The 27,675-nt window shown below is 44.5% G+C and overlaps 1 protein-coding gene and 1 long non-coding RNA gene across 3 annotated transcripts in view; one reads left to right on the forward strand and one right to left on the reverse strand.

Annotated features, from left to right (window-relative positions):
- The window catches only part of LOC144830321 (retinol dehydrogenase 7-like), a 205,600-nt gene extending 205,466 nt beyond the window's left edge, over positions 1 to 134 (reverse strand). The window contains exon 1 of one of the 2 annotated variants that reach the window (XM_078688904.1): positions 52 to 134. The gene's annotated coding sequence lies outside the window, so the exon portion shown is untranslated. Of the gene's footprint in view, positions 1 to 17 lie in introns of both variants that reach the window. The other variant, XM_078688905.1, reaches the window with a different exon arrangement.
- On the forward strand, positions 1 to 26,790 carry LOC144830357 (uncharacterized). Its single transcript, XR_013610953.1, has 3 exons — positions 1 to 129; positions 4,889 to 4,950; positions 26,502 to 26,790. It is a non-coding gene; the product is annotated as an uncharacterized LOC144830357 (long non-coding RNA).
- The last annotated feature ends 885 nt before the right edge of the window (positions 26,791 to 27,675 follow it).

Consider the following 27,675-nt stretch of genomic DNA (forward strand, 5'->3'; position numbering starts at 1 on the left):
TGAACGTTGGTCAGCACCTGCAGCATCGACAGCGCGCTTTAATCTCAATACCTCTTCAGAGGCGCTCGCTTCGTCAAGCAGTCCTGTCTCCGGCGGCTCGGATCTCTCTCCCTGACCACGGTGCAGCAGGTGATATTTACAGGGCGACGTACTTTGTTCGTGCTTGGAGGTGCTCCAGGTTGGCGCCGATTCTAGAGAGGGCCGGGCCTTACTGCTCTCTGCCTTTTGTGCCACGGTGGAGGCCGACACCTGATGAAAGAAAATATCAAACCGATAAAATCGAGTTTTTCAAATGTTTATTGGGGCTTTTTGTGTAAAAACAGAGCATTTTTTAAACACATTAAGATGTAAGACAATCCCATATGCTACGTGCAGTGAGTGACTCAATATAGTAAATCAAATCCATGGGGCCGGTAATGTTGCACCATAAGTCTGTTGGGCTGCCAAAGGCACTTATATTTATTTAAGGGGTGGGGAGGTAAGGAGGCCTCAAAGAACCTCACATCATAATTCAAAATATATCAAGGAAGGCTTTAGTGCAACGGAGTCACAGCCCAATAAACAGTTCTAGTGAAATGCAACATTGAGTTCGCCCATCCCGCCCAATCAGTACATTGGTTCAATATGCATTGGTTACAGGATATGTAATATACTCTTTAACCTATTGAATTATTAGCAGAGGAGTCGGCATTGAGCCAGTAATACCCGGAAAGTCCCCAAACTGGGCCTGGCAGTGGCATGTAAAGGTCTTTGGGGGATTTTGGGGGCAGATGTGAGGAACACATTTTAATTTGATTATGCATTTCAAGCCCTCCGTGATACCAAACAATAAGAAATGATATTTTAATCTTTAACAGGGTCACACAACAGTTAAAATATCTCTTGGCTGGCATCCCAAAATGCCTTAAGATAACACTGGGTAGAGGGACCTAGTCAGGGGTAGAGGTAAGCACAGGGAGAGAGGTTTAGAGAGAGTGAAATAGACTGGACAGAGATGAAATACTGAGAAAGTTCACTTTCACAAGGGGCCCCTTGGAAGATGGTGGCACTAGGCAATTTCCTGCTTTGCCCATGCCTTTGAACGTCTCTAAGGCTTGGATTTGATATGTTGTAATTTAACAAATGTGTCAGAAGGTTGTTGCGTCCTTAAGCTAGTCTTGCGTTTTGGGCTTGGGACCTTTGGTGCATGCCACTGCTACTCTACGTTTAGTCAGGGCCAGTAATGGAGCAGTTAAACTTCGAACAGACTTGGACACATTGGCAACATATCTCAAATAAAATAGCATACAATCCAGTTGAAAAGATGTCATATCCTCAAGGTTTCTTGTTGCATCTATCCTAAAATCTATATATATGTGGCAGCGGTCCAAGTGCATTAAAAAAAAGAATAGGAACTATGATGCTGCATGCAAGGGGGCAGTGAGCGTGGTGGCGGAGTCAAAGGCGTGGCTAAAATATATTCTGTACGTTATTTTGGTCTTTCACCGTCAGGTAGATACATGTGAAATAACTTACCCCTTAAATGATAAACAAAAACAAGTTGTTTCTCAGTAGGAAATGCACTATAGTATTATGAAACCTCTATTAGTTAATGCACTGCAGGGGTCTGTGTGTAACCAGACAACCATCATGGTTGGTGCAGTGGAGAATAGTGAATTGTGTATTTTTAGCCCTAAGAGATCACAGCCTATGACAGAAAGCATTGTGAATATGTAAGTCATTATTTAAAATTGCTTTACACACAGTATAAGAAAGACTGCTACAAAACGCGCAAAACGTTTTAAGATAAAATGGTGATTCCAAAATATAGATTTTAGTAATACCCAGAATGTACATAGTTACATTTTATATTTCATAACTGTTCCTTCAATACCTCCTATGGGTAGTAAGCACTAAAGCACGCACTTCACAGATCAGTTGTTATCTCTTTGCACTACCACTCAAAAATAGAAAATCTTTGTCTTCACTAAGCTTACAGTGATTCATTCAATTTACCAGTACTGGCTCCCAAGCCTCCTTTACATTTGCAGATTAACACATATTGCTCATTTGCATTTCTGTCAGGCAGGCAGGCGCCCTGGCAGGAAAGCTGGTTAGGGCTGTCTGCCCCTACTTTGGATTCACAGCACAGGGCACTCACTTAATGACTCTTCAGCTGAAGCATTCAGACTATCAGAATTTACTGTCCCGGGGTGGTTGGCTGTTAACAAATAGTAGGACACATCAAAAAAGTAGGGGCACATCATGCCCTTCCTATTCTGCCCACTTTAATCTCTTACATGAGGGCATCTCCAGGCCACATACAGGAAATCAGTGATGTGATCCAAGTACCTGGGACAGCGGGATGGTCTAGAGCACTGATATTCAAAGTACGGCCGGGAGGCAGCATGCAGCCCCCTGGTCAACAGGAGCACTGGGCTGCTGTTTACTCGACTCAGCACTAACAATAAAAAGATGTTAAATAGACAGGCAAGCTTTTATTTCAAGGTTAACTAGCGTTCAAGAAAGGAGCTGTTCAACGTCATACAACAATTCGCAAAACCCACCTGCGAAGCCACGGACGTCACGCCCTCCCAGGAACTCTGCGACAAGCTTAGCTCATACTTCCATCTGAAGATCAAGGCCCTCTACAACAACTTCAGCGAGCCAGCACCAGACACTACCCCCCTACCCACCACCACCGACAAGCCAACCATCAAGTCCTGGGATCAACTCATCACCACGACCATGAAGAAAACTCATTCAGGGGCCCCAACGGACCCCTGCCCACCCCACATCTTCCGCAGGGCCACCGCTGTCATCGCACCCAAACTAGTACGGACGATCAACGCCTCCATCAGATCCAGCATCTGCCCAGACGACTGGAAATGGGGGGGAGGTAAAACCCCGCCTCAAGAAACCCCCGGCCGACTCAACGGACCTGAAAAACTACCATCCCATCTCTCTCCTCCCCTTTGCGGCCAAAGTCACAGAGAGACTCATGAACGCCCAGCTGACCGCCTTCATCGAAGAAAACTCCATCCTCCACGCTTCCCAGTCCGGATTCTGCAGCAACCACAGCACTGAGACCGCCCTCCTCGCTGCCACTGACGACATCCAAATGCATCTATACCCGGGACACACAGCGACCCTCATCCTTCTAGACCTCTCTGCAGCCTTCGACACCGTTTCACATCACATGCTCACAGCCAGACTTCACGAACCAGGGATACAAGGAGCCACCCTCGACTGGATCCAATCCTTTCTCGCCGGTAAAACCCAGAGAATTTGACTCCCTCCCTTTCTCTCCGAACCCACGGAAATCAACTGCGGAATGCCCCAGGGGTATTCACTCAACCCCACGCTCTTCAACATCTACATGGCCCAACTCGCCGCCATCGTCAGACAACATGGGCTCAGCATTGTATCCTATGCCGACGACACCCAGCTCATCCTCTCACTCACGAAGAATCCCGAAGACATCAGACTCTGCTTCCAGGAAGGAATGAAAAACTTGGCAGCCTGGATGCAAGACAGCTGTTTGAAGCTCAACTCAGAGAAGAAAGAGGTCCTCATCCTCAAAACCCTGCACCTCCGCCTGGGACAACAACTGGTGGCCCTCCGCCCTCGTGAATCCACCCACCCCGACAGACCACGCTCGTAACCTCAGCATCATCCTAAACTCCTCCCTCTCCATGAGCCACCAGATCAACGCTGTCGCTTCCACTCGTTTCAACTGCCTTCGCATCCTCCGCAAGACCTTCAAATGGATCTCCCCCGACTGCAGAAGGACTGTCACCCATGCACTCATAACCAGCAGACTTGACTACAGCAACACCCTCAATGCCGGAATCAACAGAACTATTCTAGGCAAACTCCAAACCATCCAAAACGCAGCAGCCAGACTCGTCTTTGGGACTCGGCGACACAAGCACATGACCCAACACTTACAAGCAAAATAACGATGGATTAAACCCAGAACTATGACTGGGGGTGAATGTTTTGCCATTGTGCATTATTCCGTCCATCATCTTGTGTGTTTTGCCCAACACTTACAAGGCCTCCACTAGCTCCCCATCCTCCTCACCCATGCCTACAAATCCCTCAACAACATTGGACCCAAATACCTCAACGAGAGAGTATCCCTCCACGTACCCAAGAGGAACCTCCGCTCCGCAGACCTCACCCTGGCCGAGGTCCCCCGCATCCGCAGTAACAGAACCGGTGGAAGAGCTTTCTCCTACATCGCGGCCAAGACCTGGAACAAGCTCCCTGTGAACATCAGACGCTCCCTGACCCTGCACACGTTCAGGAAGGACCTCAAGACCTGGCTCTTCGACTGATCCGGTGCGCTCCCCCCCCCTGCCAGCGCCTTGAGACCCTCACGGGGGAGTAGGGCGCTATACAAACCCCTGAATGATTTATTGATGTAACTAGGGAGCACTGCACCCCTTTACTTTAGAAACACCTTCATTTTTAAACACATATTCACCAAAAGAGTAAAAACATGATAGTCTCTTCAGAATTCAAAAAGTGTATTTGGTTAACACACAGAACCTTTTCACCTTAGTTTAATTGATTATATCAGTGCATTGAGAAGTATTATTTTAAAACAGATAGTTTTCAAACATGAATTTAGAAACATTAATTCTCCCCCTACCCTGACAACAGTGCCAATAGTGAACTAAAGAGTCAAGTCATTTGTTATGTGCACTCTTTGGGTGGCCTGGGTTCCTATTATACATGAACAACTGTGGGAGGGATGGGCAGAAAAAGAAACAAGGAGGCTTAATGGGCTTCTCAATCTTGGCATACTTTATTTGGGGGCGGGGGGGACAGATAGTGGTTGTCAACAAGAGTATAGGTCTTCTTCCCTTAGGTTAATTCTTCCCTTCTTCTTTTCTTGTAGGTTATCTTCTTCTTCCAGAAGGGTGTTACCCAGGAGGCTCGGGGAAAAAGAAGAAGGTGGTGGTAAGTATCTTGGTTTATTCTAGTTAGCTTTAGGATAGTATCCTTCACCACACCCCGGAGTGATTGAAAGGGATCAAAACCCGAACTTAGTGTTTGTGAAATAGAGGTATGAGGTCCCCACCAGTTGGGTTGGTAGCTTTAGTAACTGGGTTTTCTTAGGTCTCTCCTTCTTCCCCCCCCTCTCCCAAAGGAAAGGAGGTAAAGCGAAAATGAAAATATAAGAAAAAACATTGCAATCAAATTATAAGAGTGGCCAGGCTTTTCCACTGCTTAAGACTGTTTCTTGTCCCTCTGTTTGCTATCGCGTATAATATTTTTAGTCACTAGTCAAGGTTAGTGTGTTACCCTATTCTCGGGGTACTAATGAATAGGCATGCCGGAATCACAATATAGCACATAAGAATAGCACGAAAAAACAAGTAAACTTCTTCAAAGCAACTGTACGGCGTTCTCACCGCAATCCTTTTTGCGACATACACCACTTAAACAGACCCGCGTTCAACCCGACCCTCCCTTTGACACCCTCTCCGTTTGGAGTACGTACCGCAAATGCTGCAACTCTCCTGAGTTGCGGTGGCATATATTCATCCCCCTTGGGCATCCACTACTCCCCACTCCAGGGGGGGAGGTTCCTGTTAGCTCTCAGCACTTTCAATAATATAATTGATGTATGTAACCATACTTTATTTACATTGAAAATAAAATGTAAATATAAAGGTGGTATTTGTAAAGCACAAACTACTCACCCCAAGGGTCTCAAGGCGCTGGGGGGGCGTAAGGGAAAGTAAGTTAGCTATTGCCCAGAGTCGCATGGTGGTGAGCTGAGCTGCCGCCGGCGATCGAACCGTGAGCCCCGTGCTCTGGAATCAGCCGCCCTGGCCCGCTGCGCCACACCCTTTATAAAGAATGTAGGAAAGTGCCCTTATTGTATGGTCACCCCCACACTTTTTGCCCCAATGCTGATGGTTATGACTCTGATAGTGGACTGGAGCCTCCTAACCAGGCACCAGTCTCAGTGTTCACTCCCTAAATATGATGTATGTGAATTGGCAACCTCAGTTGGCAGGGACCTTAATCACTTTATAAGTCCCATTGAAGAGCACAAAGCTGAGGGTAGAGGCTGATTAAATCTGCACACAACACGTGAATGGTGTCCCTAAGTAACAAATAGTGCAAGAAAAAACAGGGAGTACTCCCTTCTATACTCCCCAAAAATAGAAACAAGTCCTATAACAAATTACAAAGCAAAAAAGGGTTTCAGCACCATATACAATAATGTTGGCATTCCATATCACAGTCCACAAATAGTAACACACAAAGAAAACAGCATCCAAGTCCAGGGTATATTTCTCTTGATGCAGTGTTCACTTTATATTTCACAAAAAGCGTTTCTCTTCAAAATTACATAGCCAACGCGTTTCGTCTCCTGAGAGACTTCTTCAGGGCTATTTAAGAAAATATACAGATACTGAGGTTCTTTAATTTTGACTCCATCTTACATTTGTCATCAATTTGTGTTGCCTTTACACAGACTGCTCTATTCATGAAGTGTTTCTGCCCTTTGGACTGCAACGTGTAGAAAACCCCCCTCTGTCCTTGCTTTGAAAGCAATCTCAGACACTAGCTGGCCTAACTGCATACAGACATGTTCTGCCATTACTGATTGACCTATAAGTGCTGTAATTGATTGACTTATGGTTTGGGCAGAAACACGACGTAAGGGGGACATTCTGGTTACATGATGTTTTTCTGTTGGCTAATATTTTGCAGATCTTGTATGTCCATATTAGGTATTTTGTATGCTTGCAGAAGCTAGGACTGCCCCTTTCTTTTATGCTGAGTTTGTAAATCCTAAGCATATAAAAGACCTCTGTGTTCTGTATTCTTTAGACTACCTCATTCAGTTGCTACGGCTTCTGTGTGACGTAGCCTCACTTATTAAGTTTAATAAAAATGTCTTTTCATATTTCAGCTTCTGTGCCAAGTTCTTTTGTATTAGTGAGACCCCTGAGAATGAAGATTTCAGTTCTTCAGATGGCGCGGCCAACGCGGGCTTCATCAGAGAAGTGACTTTCTGTGGGAGTGATCTTGTCAGGAGACAGAAAGCTACTGAGGAGGACAAGACAGGATTCTACTAAGAAGGTACTCTGTGCACAGGGATTCTGGGGATTCTTCGTCTCTGCAGCCCAGTGTATTTCTGCTCTTCCTGATTTTGATCCTCCACATGATGTCACTCCTGACTGAGAACCTTTTTGGCTTGAGTATTAAAAAAAAAAACAAAGCGACCGTTAGGTCATTTAGAACTTGACAGTAAGAATTTGGATAACCTTGTTGATTGGTAAGAGTAAGGTAGTTTAGTAACCCTTACTGTAGCTTTGGAAGAGTAAGGTAGTTTAGTAACGCTTACTGTAGCTTTGGAACTTTGGAATTTGTGTTGGCCAACTTTTGGATTTGTATAGGTTTGTATATGCAAATTGCAATTTGTGTAGACAGGTAATGAGGAGAATTTTCTCTATTTGGTTTAGTTGAACGGTGCACGTACAAAAAGTACATTAAGCACTATTTTGATTATAATATTGTATATTTTGCAATATTTTGGGCATGCTTGTTTGAAAGCTCACATAAGAAGAATGTGTTGCTTTATTTGGAAGGTACCATGTTGTGATGTGAAGTAAATTAGCCGGCTTCCCTAGAGGGAATATCTAAATAGGTTTAGATTTACAAACATATTTCTTCCTTGGTGATTTTGTATCCCCAGGGAATTAAAATATGGACATAATACATACAAGGATCCTTTGTTCTGTGCAATTTTATGAATGAAGATATGCAGAGCGATTTGTGGTGTTCTCCTAGTCAAAGCTAGTGAATTGAGTGTATTTTCGCTTCTTGGACATACATCAGTCTGTTGGGCTGTTTTCGCAGTCTTTTGGAACACAATTGAGAAGCGTTTCTTGTAAATATGACTTACAACTAGTATTTACAAATGGTTTGGTTTAAGTACAGTCTGTGGGCTCTCCTTTATTTCTGTCCTGAGTATTGATATGTGCGTTTAAATGTCTATGTGGTTTTCCCATTAGTGCAATTTCTGTAAGTGAATAGCGATGGCGCTATTCACGAAATGCATGGCTAAAAGCGCGCCGTATTGTGTGTCCTGAGTGTTTGACCCCTTTCTGTTTATGTCTGAAATGAGCTCAAATGTGTGTTTATGTTTTTTCTTGATGTTTTCAGTCTATTAAGCAAGATGTCTAAATGTTTAAAAACTAAAATGTAAATTCACATTCACTAGGAATAAAAAGCCCCCGAAAACTAAATTGGGTGTTTTGCAAAAAAAAATAAAAAACTTACAGCTTTTTTCCTTAGATACATTGTGTTAGATATTAACAGGCAAACAGATCAGCTGTAGTAAATTCCTGCTGAACTCAAAATAATATAGAACACGCATTGATATGTTTTAGTTTGAAAAAGACTGCCAGCTGCTCATGTTACAAACACTTAGAGACAAGCTAAATAAACAGGAATATTTATTCAGTCAGGATTTTCCCCTCAGTTGCACAGGTGAAACTTTGCATTTCAGAATGTTGTTTTAAAAAGGTTTCAAAACTAAGGTTCATTATTTTGTATTATAGGAAGACATTTTAATTAAGGGTTTTCCTCTCTTTAAGCATTTCTCTAAGCATATTCTTGGCTCAGTTCCTAAGTAATAATTAACCCATGTAGTGAAGAAACATTTAAAAAGAAAGAAACCGTAACAGATGCTGAAACAAGATAGGGCAAGTGCAAGGAACCTAAAAAGTTAAAGATGTCTTGAACATTGATTGGCAATCTCAGATAAAGATCAATCAGGGAAATTGGTTTTGCAGGTCAGTTTCGGGTGAAGAAGTTAGTTTCTTACAGTTTAATCTGGTTAATGTGTACATGACCTGGGGAGGCCAGGCCACTTTGTTCGTCGGCCTACGTGGCACAGAGAAAATAAAAAATAAAAAGAAAATGAAGTCAGATTCGAGGAATTACAGAGCCTTAATATGTGGAATTATCAAAAATGATTGGGTTATAAAAATAAGTGCTACAAAATTCGTTTTTTACTATTCATGAAGCTTAAAACGTATACTGGGACCCCCTAGCATTATAATTTAATTTAAGGTATGGTATACTGCATAATGAGGACATTAGCATATAGAATTTCACTTGACGCAGGCGTGAAAAACTCATTTTTCTCAGGATTTGCAAGAGATATGTCTAATGTCCAATCTCTGCAATTTGTAAAGAACATTCTGAGGATGATTAATATGTAACATTATTATAGGATATTTATTTTTAAGTGCCCCAAATATCAAAGTCGAATTTGGGTAAAATTTGGGCATTTTTGCCATTTACAATAGCTTTAAAGTGCTTTAGGCTTCAGTAAATGCATACATTTAGGTAAAATACAAATTTGCAGATTGTTCCCATTTGGGTTTCCTTTTAAATAGGTCAGTGAGCCAATGTGCCTGGTGCAGAGGTTTGAGTTTAATATCAGGGTGGAAGGTTTTAACTTTTGCTGGACCTAACTGAGACCTTCATCCATTTAAGGTTGATGAAATGAGTACCATTGCAAACAAGCATTTGTTCTAAAAACTGGTATGTGTGTTATTATGTTCTGCGAATTATTCACAGTAACTGTTTTAATAATCGAAGTATAGAAATAAATTGTAGCCCCCAACAGGAGTAATATATATATCATGTGTTTTTAAATAGGGTTGGTTATTGCAGGTTAGAAAGAGTTGGGAAGGTTTTTTGTCTTTTTTTCAGCCTTAGAGTGAGGAAGAGATAGAGGGCTGAGGAGCCCGCAAGGCAGATTTTGACCTTAAGGTCAGTGAGGTAGTTTAGGAGTAAGTGTAAAGAGATGGAGAAATTATTGCTGGGAAAAGCAGGGCCTCAAAGGGTGTTGGCGCACGGGACACGCAGAGTGTCTGTAAAAATGTTTTGGGAAAGTTAAAAAGGTTTAGCATGTTTTCAAAATATAGTTGTTACAGTTGATATTTTGTGTGTTATGTGCAGAAATGTTCGTGCGTTTTACATATTTTTGCATTTTATCCTTTTATGAATTGTTCCTGTTGGTCCTGTGTGTCAGAAGCGACACAGTTAGTTGTGTTTTGACAGCCGAATGTCCACTAACTGGTGATCTGCTGTCAAAAGGAGGGTGAGGATTTTAAGCCTGACAAATTAAGCAGGCCTGAATATTCTGTTTTCGGCTGCAGGTTCACAGTGCATAAAAGTGCATGCAATAGTGTTGTGTGTTACCGCTTATTTACATATGCTATTGTTTTGTCTATGCTTTTTGTGCTTGATATACAGCGCGTATATCTGATGGCTTGGCATATGTGTGTTTTTTGTTGGTTTTTTTGCGCTATCTACCCTTAGATGGTAGAGGATATGCTCTCACATGGAAACCCAATTAAAGAGGCTAGAGGCACTGTTTTTCCTACTGCCTTTGTCTTTGTATTGCCTTTGAGAATGACAGTGTGTTCTAGACCAGAAATGTCCCATGACGTATGGCCACTCCTTTAAAGATTGCAGGCCACTTGTTTGCAGTCCCCTTGTTATACAATGAACTGTTTTTGTACTTAAATTGAAGGAAACAACTGTGTCACATTTCCTACGTCACTAGGTTCTGCGGGATTTTCCAGAGTCAAAGGAAGAATGATACCCTACAGAACGGTGATAAAGATGAGTTCTAATTCTCATCAGTGTCAGCTACAGATGAGGGCTACATACCTTGGCCCTACAGTCCCAGCACCCAGACATCGATCGCCAGCGTGCCATCAGTGATATCTCTAACGTATTGTACTTGCTTCATCAGAAGGCGTTGAACATCAGAAAAGAAGGAGGATCTGGTTTTGCCACAGAACCAGAATTTCAGTGCAAAGAGCGAAAGAGAAGGATTCTTGTTGTTTGAGGCTTCAGTTTTCCACCCACCTGTTATGTGCTGGTTAACCTCTGACAGTGTGCAGTCCCTTGAGCTCCTTGGCCTGAGTTTTGGCCACACAACCCCTTTTCCTTTGCTCCAACGGAAGTGCAGTGCACCGGAGTATTTGAGATTGGCAAAAGGCACTACATTATGGTGCCCATGAAAGAGCAGCCCGAGCATCCTCTGACACTGAATAGAGAGTGTTGGAGCCTGAAAGTGTTGCTGAGAGTGACAGTCTGTTGCTCTTCCCCGATTAATAGTACTTGGGTCTGCATGAGATGATCTGTGCCCTTGATCAATGAAGAGCACACTATCTGTAGTGCCTGCAGCACAAGAAATATTGGTGCACTGCATTGAGACATTGAGACTTTCAAGTGAGCTGTGAGTGTTTGCCAGGAAGGCACTCCAATGGATACTGAGTAACATAATTTTCATGAAAGGCCTGAATGAAGAGGCCCATGCGGAAGAAAACAACAGAAACAGGATTTGATGGACAATAGAAGCCTGCCAGAAGAGGCTTCGACGGACTCTGGGTATTTCCCGTGCGATTGCATAGAATTGGTGTTTCGAGACTGATTCTTATTGTTTTATTGGCATTGCCAATAGTCACTGAAATACATAATGTTTGCAAAATAATTTTAGGATTTGCCTGTGTAATGGCAAAAGGGGGGTCTGAGGTTCTTTAATTTTGACTCCATCTTACATTTGTCATCAATTTGTGTTGCCTTTACACAGACTGCTCTATTCATGAAGTGTGTCTGCCCTTTGGACTGCGACGTGTAGAAAACCCCCCTCTGTCCTTGCTTTGAAAGCAATCTCAGACACTAGCTGGCCTAACTGCATACAGACATGTTTTGCCATTACTGATTGACCTATAAGTGCTGTAATTGATTGACTTATGGGTTGGGCAGAAACACGACGTAAGGGGGACATTCTGGTTACATGATGTTTTTCTATTGGCTAATATTTTGCAGAACTTGTATGTCCATATTAAGTATTTTGTATGCTTGCAGAAGCTAGGACTGCCCCTTTCTTTTATGCTGAGTTTGTAAATCCTAAGCATATAAAAGACCTCTGTGTTCTGTATTCTTTAGACTACCTCATTCAGTTGCTACGGCTTCTGTGTGACGTGGCCTCACTTATTAAGTTTAATAAAGATGTCTTTTCATATTTCAGCATCTGTGCCAAGTTCTTTTGTATTAGTGAGACCCCTGAGAATGAAGATTTCAGTTCTTCAATACATTAATTTAAAACGACGGAGCCTACACACAAACAAGAATACACTGTACATAGACAACTCTATTTGCAAAGTTGTATCATTGCAAAGGTCAGATATACATGTACCTTAAAGCAGTTACCAATCAGAAACTTCAATAATCAGATTATTTATGACCTATATTCTAATTATTACATGATCATACGTTTGTACATAGTGAACAATCAAAAATGTAAATCATCCAATTTTGATACCTCAAACAGGTTGATTAGCGATCTTTAAATGGGTTTCTGTAAACAACCTCATTTGGCTAAAAATTTGATGGCATCAATATGCAAGATCAAAAAGCATTATGTTATAAGAAAAAAGAAAGGAAAAAAAAAACAAGGAAAAAAACAGTGATGAGAAATCCATACATATACTCTACTTATAATGAAAGTCCCATGCCTTCAACGTATGGCATATAAACTATTCTTCAAGTGGTCACAGTGTTGCTAATCCAGTAAGCATGAAATACTTGTGGTGTTCATAGACTCTGACACAATAAGCATTCTGGTTTGTGTGTAGGCTCTGTCGTTTTAAATTAATGTATCTGTATATTTTCTTAAATAGCCCTGAAGAAGTCTCTCAGGAGACGAAACGCGTTGGCTATGGTATTTTGAAGAGAAAACCTTTTTGTGAAAAATAAAGTGAACACTGCATCAAGAGAAATATACTCTGGACTTGGATGCTCTTTTCTTTGTGTGTTACACTTTGTGGACTGTGATATGGAATGCCAACATTATTGTATATAGTGCTGAAACCCTTTTCGCTTTATAACCCTTTATAAGTCCGTAGTAAGTTGTACCAGTGGTACCCAGCGCATTGGGAGTTAAAGGGGTCACCAGGGCCTGAAGCACTGATTGTGCCACCCTGAGTGACCGAAGTAAATAGAAGACAGCAGTACTGCCATTGCAGACTGCAGGAGCAGTGCAAACTGCTTAAACTCGACTTTGCCCTCACCAAGAGTGGCAAGGTTACAGCACTATTTTTAATATATGTCAGTCACTGCTAAAGAAGGTCTCCTGAGCCCAGGAGGCAGGGTGCATTATATTAAAGGTGTGGACATATAAGTGCAAGCTTTTATGTCCCTATAGTAGCCTCTTTCCAATAAGGGCAACTATAAGTGTTCAGGAGGCCACAGGATGAAACAGGCTGGCATCCGAGTACCTCAAGGTTGCCAGCTCCATTATGATCCCACTGAAAAGAGTCATGTTTGGTATCAAACAACTTGCCTCATTAAATCCGACTTCTTCTCAGAGTCAGATTTAATGTAGCATACACCCAGGTGGATACCTTAGAGGTTGCCCACCAGGTTGCCCCAACCTTTCCTGTCCTCTGGCTGACAGCCTGCAGCTACTCAGGGAGATCGGATCCATTTATTTGTCTCTCTCTCCCCTTTTTGTTATTGATAGTATATAGGCAGCGCACAGCTGCGGGAGTACCCCTATTCCCACTAGTACTACTGGCTCACCACATTAATACACACACATTATTCCCTGAACACACCAGAACACTATGGAGTCTGAACATGGACTCACTTTTGGGGAGGATGAAATTGACGAAATTCTGGCTGCAGCCAACGTTTTTGAAGGCCTCAGCAGTACCGACCCGGGACCAAGCATAGCGGATTGGGATGAGCTGATGAATCTCAGAAGAACCCAGATCAAAGCAGCTCTGCATGGCCTCCTCATGACTATCTGCGAAACAAGATTGCACCACAAGGGCTAATAGTTAAAAATGAACCTTTTATTTTTCAAACAGACAAGGTTTTTAAAAAAGAGTGGTCACTGATCTCGTGGCACTGTACACGGGATTGGTTAGTGCTCATCATCAAGACAGCCAAACGGATCACACAAGAGTTGAAAATCGACATCCAAAAAATAGAGGTACAACTAAAGACGTATATAAAACCTGCGGAACTGAAAAAAAGATTGGATGAGCTAAATCAACAGATGTCCGATTTTGAAGCCACACTTAAACAAAGCAAATTCAAGAAACTAGGAAAAGATAAAGATCGCTTTACCCCGGAGGCTGCGTATCCCTACACGAAGGATGACTACGTACAATGGCACACAGAGAGGGAGGAGCCAACAACACCCAAGACAAAGAGGATGGAGGGGTTACCAACAACAACCTTTCTATCCCCACTATGGGGGACCAGCCCCGTTTCCACCTTACAACTATGGCCCCCCACCACCAAACCACATGTACCAACAATGGGGCAGTGAGTTTGATAGCGTTTTTTTCCAGAACCAGCCTTTTTTAGCCTCACGCCCGGGATCCCGCCGAGGCCGAAACAGAAAAGGAAACACAGTGTTGTGGCAGGACCCGATCCAAACAGACCCACGAATGAACACCAGGAGCATGACGAGGGCCCTACCGGAGAACCCATCAACCAGCCGGAGGGGGACTTAGTTATAAATATCACCCCATGGGAACTAACTGACATACAAAAAGATGTCCTCAACAAAGGATTAGGTTTTGTCCCGACCAACAAACTGGACCTATTTAAATTACACAAGGAAGTCCAAGAGTTCATTCGCAAAATAAAACTACAAATCTTTTTCACAGGAAAAGAAAAACCTACAGAAACAGATACAGGCTTAAGACTGAAATCGTCTTTTGTCCCCCCTGACAACAAACTACCCATTGAGATTCTGGCATATGAAAATGCTGTAATGACTGAACTGAAAGGAATGGATAGGGAGAATCATCAGGTCTTCCACAACACTAGCCGCAACGAACAGGAAGCCATCCACGAATTGGCTAACAACCGAGACATAACTATCAAACCCGCCGACAAGGCGGGGCGATAGTAATTCAAACCACAGAATCCTACAGAAGAGAATGCCTCAGGCTGTTATCAGACCCACGCAACTACACAACTCTACCGTAAGACCCAACAGAATCAATCAGAGCCAACATTGGGGGCATGGTAGAGGAAGCATTGGCACATAACTGGCTATCTAAGAAGGAGGCCGAATTTCTGACCCAGAAGACACCAAAGACACCCTATTTCTACTGTATACCCAAGATTCACAAGGACTTGGTAAATCCACCTGGAAGACCAATTGTCTCAGGAATAGGCTCCATCCTTGAGCCCCTGTCTAAATTTTCAGACGCCTTCTTACGCCCTCTAGTGCAAGGGACGGACACATATCTCAAGGACACAAAATCGGTCCTACAACTAATACAAGACCTCAAATTTAATCCAGAAAACCAACTACTACTAAGTCTGGACGTGGAAAGCCTGTACACGAGCCTCCCTCATGATGAGACCATATCCATCATCGAGGAGGTCCTGTACAGTGCTAACTGGCAATATCAAACTCCCAGAGCAGTGGTAATGGAATGCATCACCTTAGCACTAACAAAAAAATGTTTTGAGTTCGAGGGGACTCTCTATCTCCAACGCCACGGTACCAGTATGGGCAGTACATTCGCGCCGAGCCTGGCGGGTCTATACGTACACCATCTAGAAAGTACCAGAATTCTACACACCAACAACCCATACCAACATCACATCAACACCTGGAGGAGGTATATTGACGATGTGCTTGTTATATGGCATGGGAACCAGGAATCTGTATTAGAATTCATGGAGTGGCTGAACCTGCAGAACCGTTTCCTGAAATTTACGCACACAGTATCAAAGGAGACTCTTGTGTTCCTTGACCTGAACATCTTTCCCAAAAATGGCAAACTACATACCAATACCCATTTTAAACCGATGGCAAGAAATTGTCTTCTCCGGTATGACAGCTTCCATCCACGACATCTACGAACCAACTTGCCGTATGGACAATTTCTGCGACTAAGACGGAACTGCACTGAAATTCAAGACTACAAAGCACAGGCAATGGACTTAAAAAACAAACTTCAGAGAAGACAATATCCGGTGAGGGTCATTGATAACGCCATGAGGAGGGCAAGAAACAACCACCGTGAAGCACTTTTGGAGGACAATATCGAAACCGATCAGGCATTCACCAGACCAATCTGTGTGACTACTTATAACACCCAAACAAATGAAGTTTCGAAACTTCTAAACAAACACTGGCGCATCTTGACAAGTGGCACTCTAAAAATCGAGAAACCACTGTTTGCACACAGACGTGGTAAAAACCTTAAAGATATGCTGGTACACACACGTCCAAAAAAACTACAACAACCACAACTATCACAACACGGTCTAGGTGGTCACTACCCATGTGGAAACTGTGCTAGCTGCCACCTCACTCAAAAGAGTAAACATTTGACTTTTTCCAATGGAACCAAATGGGAGCAACGAAAATTAACCAATTGTAATAGCAAGAATGTTATTTACATGATCACGTGCCCTTGTAATTTGGAATACATTGGTATGACCAAGAGACCAGTGAAAGTACGCATCGGCGAGCACAAGAGCAACATAAGATGCAAAAAAGAAACAACGAAGATGGCACGCACTTCTTGATAAAAGGACACTGTGTCAACGATATCAAATGGACAGTAGTAGAGCAACTATTTTCAGAAGAAGGACTCTTTGAGAAGGAACAGAGATGGGTCTTTAGACTGGAGACAGACATCTCGGGCCTAAATGACAACATCCCTTGGGGCCAGCTCACATAGGCACCCCCATTGTCATATGTCTTTAGATTACATAAGGGCCATGGGCAGGGGCCACTGGGAATCGGCAACACCGATTTCTCTAAAAAACTACAGCCTCTACCAATCCTGCAGTAATCAAAAACGGAGTATATCAGCCAAATCCCTACATAATTATTTTTTGTAGGCTCCTGGAACTAAAGAACTAAATGACCCATGGAGATGCACGTATTTTTAAGGAAGAACAAGCCATTACGAATGGCCTATACGAATGTCTGAGGTTTAATTAGTTCAGCAGAATCGACAACATGCATATCTCTCTGTAACAGTTTGTTAACAGGAGCTGTGGCAGGGATCCTACATCAAGTCTAACAGTAAGTCGAGACGCCGCTTCTAATACGCATGCGCGTAGGATTGCCACTGGCCTTACAGAGGGCGGGCATGAACAGATCACCAACGCGAGCAAGGAGCATGCGCATAGGAACCTGAATTCAAGGTACACATGTGCGCATGTGCAAACCAGAATCACTAAACAAAGCGTCGCGAGCAAAACTGGTGGAACTCCATATATGAGCAGAAGGAAATACCAATTACCCAATTATCTAATTTAACAAGACCACGAGGAAGGTATAAAAACCCAGGCCTTAGTACTCGGCATAACACAACCGTCGGAGCCACGGAGGGGTCGTTCGGGAGGAATTTCCTTGCTGAAATCGTGTGTAAAGTGTGATACCATACGGCCTTCACGACGCAAATGTAAGTAGAGAAGGGATTTAACCATCCCCTGCTTTTCTTTCCAAACAGGTGCTAGACAGCACACCAGACCTCGACGTTTTATTTAGCTAATGAGGCATATTCTTCAACTCCAAAACAGTATGTTGTGAATACTTGCAAACCCTTTTTCTTTCCCCCCACTTATTTACAGGGGTATTTTACAACCCTGCCCAGTATTTGATCACAGATGGCGCTATATTGAGATACCACGCTATAACTCCATAAAAAAAGTGTGTGTGTTTTATGTTAAATGTCAGTAAGTCTAGTTTGTCTTTTTTCTTACTTCTATCCCACTATAGGCACAATATGCACCTATAGGATTATTGCTGAACAGCAGTTTGTCACCTTTGCCTCTGGATATGGAGAAGTAGACTACCAGAAAAAAAATGTTGTCTTCTTTTCTTTTACAGGTTGACTAGAAAACTTCTTCCTTTTTTGTGAGGTACATTGAATTACCTGCACTGTAGATTTTCACTTTTTATTGTAAAATTGATACATATTAGTGAAACGTGAGTAAGGTGGGGATTTGTGTCACCCCGTCCTGAAGGTGTTTTTACACAGAAACATGTCGACGCACACAGAGAGGAGGTAATGCACATTATTTGCACTACAACCTCCTACACTTTAATTTTTAATAGTACCAGCCCGGGGGCATATTAAATATTTTTTAAGTCACCCCACGAGCCAGGTCCTTTTTAACCCTCACTTAGTATAATAACCTCACCATATACTCACATAAAAACTTTCACGAAAGAGGTCGCACACTGCTCGTCCTATCAGCGTGTTACCCCGGAGCATGATGGTCGATGAAGTCAGTATAGGCGGGTGCGCTTCTACCAGAGTCTTGAATCTTGAGTGTAATCACTGTTGTGCTGGCCATCCCTGCAGCAACCCTTTACACACGGCTATTCCCTGCTGATGAGAGGTAACAACCTCGAAACACGTGTCCAGGGATGGCCAGCACAACAGTGATTACACTCAAGATTCAAGACTCTGGTAGAAGCGCACCCGCCTATACTGACTTCATCGACCATCATGCTCCGGGGTAACACGCTGATAGGACGAGCAGTGTGCAACCTCTTTCGTGAATACTCACATAAAAACCACCCCCTCACCCACACCACACATAGTCCACTAAGTGCTCCCGCGTATCCGTAGGTCGCAGCACGCCGTACTCCGTAGAGGAGTACGATGACCCCGATGATGCAGCATGACACAAAGGGGCCTGTTGGTGTGTGAGGGGACCTAAAAACAAGGAAGGTGTTCCTCCACCTGTGGAGGACACAGCCCAAAAACAAGTGGATTCCTATTGTTTATTTACATATACTCAGGGAGATCGGATCCATTTATTTGTCTCTCTCTTCCCTTTTTGTTATTGATAGCTACTGCAGTCAAAACAGGATTCTGACCCCCTGTCAGGAGGTGTGAACTCCCAGGAGTAAGAAACAAAGGCCTGCCTGGAAGGGAGGTGACACCTTCCTCCCTGACAGAATGGCTAGTGAAGTGGCATATCAAGGTGGTGAGCTACACCTTGTTCATCCATATGGCATGGAAATGCCAGGCAATCCTACAGTATTGGCAGGAAGTGGTGGAAAGAATGAGGGGGGTGACGGAGCTAATCCTGGAGTCTGTCCCAAGGGTTTGCCTGTTCGGCATAGTCAAGAAATCCAGAGAGGGCAAGATGGGCTGGAAATTCCTGCATTTGGCGTTGGTGCTGGCAAAAAGGAGGGTGGCTATAGGATGTATGAGTGCGAGGATGCCCTCCATAGACCTATGGCGCAAGGACGTGTTAGAGTGGGCACGAGCAGAAGAAATATGTATGAAAAAGACCTGTAGGGCCGAAAAATTGGAGGAAGACATAATGGAATTGGCATCTTTTATGGGCTGGCTGTCTGGGGACAAGGGAGAGAATGATGCAGAAACCGAGGGGGGAGGGTACACAGCGAGGGGACATCCAGGAGATGCAGCCAAGTCAGGGCTAACTTGGGTAAGGTATAGCAGAGGCAATTCTCATGCATTAGATGCAGGACCATAGGATGGTGGGAAGTACAGGTAGAGAGCTGTACGTGGGGTTCTGTCCAAAGAATGTGTCGCTCCAGAGGACATCGGAGAAAAGCCAGTGGGAGGAAGGAAACTGCACCACACTGTGGGGGGGATGAAGTTAGAGCTGGGTGGGGGGACGGTTACCACATTGTTCTTCGTTTGATGATATTATGTAAATGTATATGTATATAAATGTGATGCACAGACGGACACAGGCTTGAACAATGTTATTCAAACAACAGGCAAAATCTGTGTGAAATAAAGGGCAATAAAAAGATAAAAAATTTAAAAAAAGGTGGCGAGCTACAGAGCTTACATTGCCTCTGATATGCATCTAGGCTGCCTCCCAAAGGATGTAACAGCCATTCCCCTGCCCCAAGCACATTTGTTCCTGGGCAGGCAGGAAAATTAGGTTGTCAGGAGGTGTACACCCCAAGAAGGCTAGCTGCACCCCTAGGGTGGGCTAGTGGTCTGCACAGCCAAGGAAGGCTTCTGCCATTTTTAAAAGTGGCAGATTAGAGGGTTCTGGGTAGCAAAGATGGCAACCCCGCGGATGTGTTTATCTCAGGGTTGGATTAGATGCCAGGTGCTAATAGCCTATTGGCTTCTTGCACCCAGACCTCTAATACCCATAAATCTAGAATTTATGGGGCACCCCTAGTACCAGAACCCCAGATCTGAATCAACTTGCAACAATGAACAAAGAGGAGACCCAAGTCTGCAACATCTGGACTTGCACAAAGGAAAGGTACAATAGCCTGCACCTGTGGCAACCACCCTGCAACTGCAGGACTGTAACTCGTCCTGGATGAGAGACCAGTTCCAAAGGCAAGAGGAACCCCACTGAGAACCAAAAGTAACTCCAGAACTCCCTTGGACTAGAGATACTAGTCCCCTGCAGCCCACAGGTAAAGCATTCTCCTGGAACCAAGGATTCACTGGCCATCGGGCCTGCTGAGGGATTGCCCTAAAGTAAATGGTCTAGTACATGGGTACTCATAGTACGGCCCGCGGGCCAGGGGCGGCCCGGCAAGCCTTCCCTGGCGGCCCGCGGACCTTGCAGACATCCTACCAATGTATTTTTTTTTCTTTTAAAGATTGTCTGCTGCTCTGTGGGGGCCAGGGGCGGGCGATTCTCACTTAGCCAGAGTGGAGCTCGAAGGGGCTAAGAAGAGGTGGAATACAACAAAGCCTCATTAGCATGCAAATGTCCTTTAATGACCTGTGAAGTGCTTGGGTGCAGCTATGTGTGTCAGGAAGCTGTCTCACCCGGGGCTGACACACAGACAGGGTGAGATGACAGAGGGTGACAGAGGGAGGTCGAGAGACAGAGGGAGGGATGGAAAGAGAGGGAGACAGAGGGAGAGAGGGAAAGGGAGAGAGAGAGAGAGAGGGGAGAGGGAAAGGGAGGTAGAGGGACACAGAGAAAAGGAGACAGAGAAAGGGAGACAGAGGGAGGGCGGCGACAGAGGAGGACGATGGAGGGAGTGAGGGTGACGGAGGGAGTGAGGGTGACGGAGAGAGTGAGGGTGACGGAGAGAGTGAGGGTGACGGAGGGAGTGAGGGTGACGGAGGGAGTGAGGGTAACAGAGGGAGTGAGGGTAACAGAGGGAGTGAGGGTAACAGAGGGAGTGAGGGTAAGAGAGGGAGTGAGGGCGACGGGGGAGTGAGGGCGACGGGGGGAGTGTGGGCGGGGGAGTGTGGGCGGGGGAGTGTGGGCGGGAGTGAGGGCGGGAGGGAGTGGGAGAGAGAGAGACAGACAGAGGGAGGGAGACAGAGGGAGGGAGACAGAGGGAGGGAGAGAGAGAGGGATCAAGGGAGGGAGAGAGGGAGGGATCAAGGGAGGGACAGAGGGAGGGAGAGAGAGGGAGAGAGGGAGGGAGCGAGGGAGGAAGAGAGAGGGAGCGAGAGAGAGGGAGCGAGAGAGGGATGGAGGGAGACGGAGAGAGGGAGTGAGATAGAGAGGGATTGAGAGAGAGAGGGAGTGAGAGAGAGGGAGTGAGAGAGAGGGAGTGAGAGAGAGAGGGAGTGAGAGAGAGGGAGTGAGAGAGACAGACAGACAGGGATGGAGGGAGCGAGGGAGGGAGATAGGGATGGGGGGAGAGAACGAGAGAGGGAGGGAAGGAGAGAGAGCGAGGGAGGGAGGGCGAGAGGGAGGGAGCGAGGGAGGGAGAGAGAGGGAGCGAGAGAGGGATGGAGGGAGACAGAGAGAGGGAAGGAGGGAGAGAGGGAGCGAGGAAGGGATGGAGGGAGACAGGGAGAGGGAGAGAGGGCGCGAGGGAGGTAGATAGATGTGTGTATGCCGGGTGTGGTGGCGCAGTCGAAGAAGGCATCCGCTTGCAGGGACCTGTGATCAACCTCATGGTCATAGGTTTTTTTGTTGATCTAGCCCCGCCCCTCCCCCACTGACCCCGCCCCCACCGGTGCGGCCCTCGGAAACAAACCACACTGTAAATTTGGCCCCCGAGAGAAAGTTTGTGAGTACCCATGGTCTAGTACAGTGTTTCCCAAACTGTGGTCCGCGGACCCCCAGGGGGTCCGTAGGCAACAGTTTTAAAAGCACAGAAACGTTCCTTGTATAATTAGCAGCCTTCCAGCAACAATAAAAGTGTCAAGAGAATGCCAGTGATTAATGTACCTGCTGGAGCTGAGGAGAGTGTTGTTCAGTGGCAGCTTTGATTGAACTAATGTAGCACAGAGGGTTAATGTGCCTACTGCAAAGAACGTGTATCATGCATCTTAAAAAGCACTATTTTATGTGCATAGGTTCGTGGTTACTGCTTTTGTCACAGAAATTCTTTTGTTACTGTGCACTTCATAAGTGACAATCGTAATCTAGCAGAGGGACCTATAAACAGTCATCAAAGAGCTGCTTGCAAACTGCATGGTACCAGTTATTAACTTATATTTGTTTCCAGTTATTCATTATCCTGATGCTGCTAAAAAGATTTATTTGGGTGGAAATTAATTTTTAATGTTAAAGTCAGTGCTAGCCACTGTGTTATGTTCTGAATCCTGAGTTTGTGCTTTTCCAGACCAAGCACTCTTTAAACATTTTATATACACACTGATTTACATGTATGATTCAATGTCTCTATATGTGTGTGATGTAAAGTGCTCTGACATCCTACAATGGTATGAGAGATTCTATAAAACAAATGAAATACATGTGACAGAGGGGCTATTACTTTAATATAAAATACTAAGTGCCAGATGTACGATCTGTGTTTATATGCGCGAACGGGTTCGCGAACCCGTTTATGCATGCAAAAACCTATTGAGCCATGTACATAGCCTATTTCGCAAGTCGCAATTTGTTTGCGACTCGCTAAATAGGTTTTGCAACTTGCTATTTGGAAGGGGCATTCTCTTCCAAATAGGGAGTCTCAAAACCATGTACAAATGTTTTGCAGTCGCAAAACAGTCGAGATTACCACCTACTTCAAGTAGATGGTAATGCATTTGCAAATGGGAACGAGTCCCCAGGGGACCCCTCCCCCTTTGCAAATGCATGCAAGATTATTTTTTAAGGGCAGGCAGTGGTCCCAGGGACCTCTGCCTGACCTTAGAAAATGAAACTAAAACGTTTCATTTTCTTTTTTATTTTAAATGCATGGTAAACAGGCTGCATTTTTTTTTAAACTGCTTTATTTAAAAGCAGTCCGAGACATGGTGGCCTGCAGAGCCCAGCAGGCCACCATCCCTGGGAGGGCTGGCATTCCCAATGGGCTCGCAAATTGTGAGAGGCTCATTAATATTAATGAACCTCGCAATTTGTGACCCCATTGTGAATCCCAAACAGTGTTAAACACACTGTTGTACACTTCATTTAGCGACTCGCAATTTGCCACTCGCAATGTGTCGCCAATTGCGAGGCGCTAAATGAAATGTTCGTACATCTGGCCCCAAAATCCTTAGTACTTTCAGTATTTGTTTTGTGTGTATACATGTGTATTTTTTTCGAATTACTGTTTTAATTTTGAAATTTAACTCATACAAATTGCTAGGGGGTCCCCGGCTTCCAGTGGTGACTCAATGGGGGTCCTTAGAAGTCAAAAGTTTGGGAACCACTGGTCTAGTACATTGTGGGAAACGTAGTCCTGACCTCCAGCGAGTTTTAGGTGGCTACTGTATTCCCCTGGACTCCAGGACATCGAAATAACCCAAGGCTGAGCTTGCCGCTGCCAAGTTATGTATGTGAATTTATAGAAAAAAGGAAACATAGAAAGCATATTGGAGGAAACGAAGTCATGGAAATCCTAATTTAAGGAAAGTCACTTATAATGAAACACCCCAGAATCGAAAATTTGTGGAAACATTTTAATGGAAATGCATTTAAATCGAAAAACATAAATTAGCATTTAAATAACAACACACTTTAAACAATGAAGTAACAGTTGTAAAATGTTTATTTCTAAATAATGGCACTTGAAATACATCTCCGGAACAATTTATTATTAAACCGGCGTAAAGGTTAAAGTTATGGTGCAGCGCCCGCAGTTTTAAAAGACAGTGCAGCAGGCACGTCCCCAACAGTTTGTTTGCCCTTTGGGTATTGAGTGCATTTCCAAAAAACATTCTCTTTGTAAGCTTTCTCTGTGCTGTAGATGTAACCTCCTGTGGTGAGCAACAATCCACCACGATGGATGTTAATATATTTTATTTCCATTTCTTTTCAGAGTTGTTGGCTATGGAATAGAACACAAAAGATATATTGGGTCTGTTCTGTTTCATGCAACAACAAGCATTTGCAATGCAATAGGTCTCGCCTTTACGAGAGTTTGAGCTATTGACATTGTAAATGACAATGCCTTTTATTTTTGTGTTGTTTTTAAAACAGATAAATAAAAGGCATTGTCATTTACAATGCCAATAGCTTAAACTCTCGCAAATGCGAGACCTATTGCATTGCAAATGCATGCTAATAAAATTTTAAAAAGCTTTAGGAGGGAGACTGTCCTGTTTCATTGTGTACAAGAGAGAAGCCGTGAGAGTGGCATACTGTGGACTGCCCTACCTACGAACTAAAGGGGAAGCGATTTAGTTACTCAGTGGCAACGTGATTTTTGTATTCAGTGAGAGACCATGCCTGTTTAGTTTCTTCTTGGAATGTATCAATAGTTGCAAAGTGCGGACAGTGTTCGCGAACCAAGTGTTAATTTTACATCCCTGCTGCAGTGGCGGTGCGTCCATTGGGGCGTTCGGGCGTTGCCCCACCGACCAATGCGCACCGCCATCAGAAACTTCACCGGCCGCAATAGGGGAAAATGGGGGTTGGGCTGTATCTGATCGGGTAATTGGCGCGCATGTTTGCTTTCGGGCTGGTCATTTTTCTGACCAGCCCGAACATGCGCAGTAGCCTCCCCCTTGGGAGACCGAGGGTTGCCTCATGCCGCAGCCCCCGGTATCCGAATGGGGCAGGGAGTTACGCTGCTCCACAGCCAATCCTGGCGCTGCTGGAGCAGTGTCACGTCACTGCATCAGTATGGCTGAGAGAGTGACGTCGGACTCGGACTCGTGGCTGAACGGACCTGAAGGGTGCAAACAGGACCTCGGGTGCCTGCTCGTTGCGTGGTCAGGAGAGCCAGCCTTGTTGCTGATCGGAGGAGGGGGCTACTACCTGCAGTCACTGGCCTCAGTGACATGGGACGGGGTACACAGCAGATGTCGGCTGTGAGTGTTTAGCTCGCTGCAAAGGCACTTGAAAACAGCCCGAGGAGCGTCCTTGGAAAGACAAGTGTAGATGTGCAGTGTTAAAAAAAAAAAGCGTTTTCGATCTGAAGAGTATCTCTGGCCCATCATGTGGCTGCTGTCTGCTTGCAGCATGTTTCTAAAAAAGAATCGGCAGTCCTAAAAGGTATTCATGGACAATGTCAAAAGTGGAAGCAAGCCGGTATTTCAAGAGCTGTATTTTTGGGACGACTAAGACAGAGCAGACGTTATTTATGTTCCTGGATAGGCCCTGTCGGAGCAGCTTTAAAATATGTCACGCTCTGTTTCATGGGAGAGCGCCACGCAGAGCAGGTTTGTTTCTTTTGTTTCTTTTATTGAATGGCACCTTCTTCAACTGAGGTGGGTCCTGAGGCGGGGAAGGCACGACCCTGGGGTCAGGTAAGTTTACATTTTCTGTGTTAGCCTAGTGGGAGTTGATTGGTCAGGATTTTTTATATTAATAGTGAAGTGATAAAAGGGTTGAACGGCACATTTTATGTGGATGGATGCATGAATGATGTATGGATGGATGCATGCATGATGGGTGGATGCATGATGGATGGATGGGTGGATGCATGAATGAATGATGTATGGATGCAGGGTGGATGGGTGGATGCATGAATGATGTATCGATGGATGCATGGATGCATGCATGATGGGTGGATGCATGATGGATGGATGCATGAATGATGTATGGATGGATGCATGCATGATGGGTGGATGCATGAATGAATGATGTATGGATGCAGGGTGGGTGGATGGATGGGTGGATGCATGAATGATGTATGGATGGATGCATGCATGATGGGTGGATGCATGATGGATGTGTGGGTGCATGAATGAATGATGTATGGATGCAGGATGGGTGGGTGGATGTATGGGTGGATGGATGCATGCATGATGGGTGGATGCATGATGGATGGATGGGTGGATGGATGCATGAATGAATGATGTATGGATGCATGAATGAATGATGTATGGATGCAGGGTGGGTGGGTGGATAGATGGGTGGATGCATGAATGATGTATGGATGGATGCAAGGTGGTTCGGGCTCGCTCGCTGCGCTCGATCGCTGCGGTGCAATATGCAAATTAGTTTACGGCTCACCACTTTCAAATGTCACCAGCCGCCCCTGCCCTGCTGGGTTGTATTATCTGGGCCCGGCCTCTTCTTTGAAATTCCGTACAAAAAAAATGGTCTATTAATTCCGTTTTATTTCCTTATTCCAGTGACCATTTCAGCTACCGCAGCAAAAAGGCAATCGATACTGAGTGGAAGTCATGTCTGCATGGAGACTAAGCGCTCGAAATCTGCATCCAGCACTCGAGAGAAGCAGCATGTTACCACGTCAGAACAGTAGCCTGCAGTCAACCCAGCATTAGTAAATTGAAGATGGTGATGATGATGAAGAAGACAGATACATAAAGCACACAGATGCTCCTGGGAGCGTCCTGGCGCTAGACAACAGGATCAGTGTAACAAGAAAAGTACAAGAAAATAAAGTTTTCTGCACTGGGATGTGAGAAAACCTTTCTGTTTCTATCTTCAAAAGTTCACCAACTCTCGGCATATCAGATAAAATGAACAGTGGAAGGTATGCAGACGAAGAGGGCGTGATAATGACAAGATGCCGTGATATTACTGAAACCTTTTGAAGACAAAAACATAACCTGGGGGTTATTTATACAATTCTTGCAATTGCACTTCAGCAAATAGTCAATAGAAAATGATTTCACATCAGTTCAAACTGCGATGCCGATACATAGTCTATAGGACGAAGGTAACATGCACGCTGGCTGAGCTTAGAATGGATTATCCACCTTCCAAAAATTTAGGGATATATTTTACCTTCTAGGGGGCAGATTTATGAAGGCCTTGCGCCGCCGGTGCGTCACTTTTTCCCATGTTAAAAATGACGCACCGGCGGCGCAAGGCCTTCATAAATCTGCCCCTAGATGTGTCTGCAGTGCATTCCTTTGTAGCAACATTGATGCACGTTAAAGACACCACCCTTTGCTCTGATATTAAATGCAGTGCGTTCTAAGTGATGGGCACGAACACCAACAAAAGACTTCTAATCTCATCACTGTGAACACCTTTGTGGTTAAAAAACACACACACAAGCTGCATCCATGCACGGAGGTATCAATAAATATCAATAGCAACACCAAACAACTTTCTCTGCGGAGGCTGGTTTTTAATAAATAAATAAGTATCGCAAGTAGGTAAAAATCTTGAGAGAACTTTCCACTAGGTAGTTCCATGTGGGAGTGCGTGGTGAACTTCCGTTCTGTGTTCAACAATGGTTGGATATTGTATTACTCGATGTCCATATTTTGACATACTTTGCTGTACTCGATGAAACACTATGCCGACAGCTTTCAATGCAAAGGTAGTCGACGT

Source organism: Lissotriton helveticus, chromosome 1_1 (assembly GCF_964261635.1).
Source record: "Lissotriton helveticus chromosome 1_1, aLisHel1.1, whole genome shotgun sequence".
Classification (NCBI taxonomy): Eukaryota; Metazoa; Chordata; class Amphibia; order Caudata; family Salamandridae; genus Lissotriton; species Lissotriton helveticus.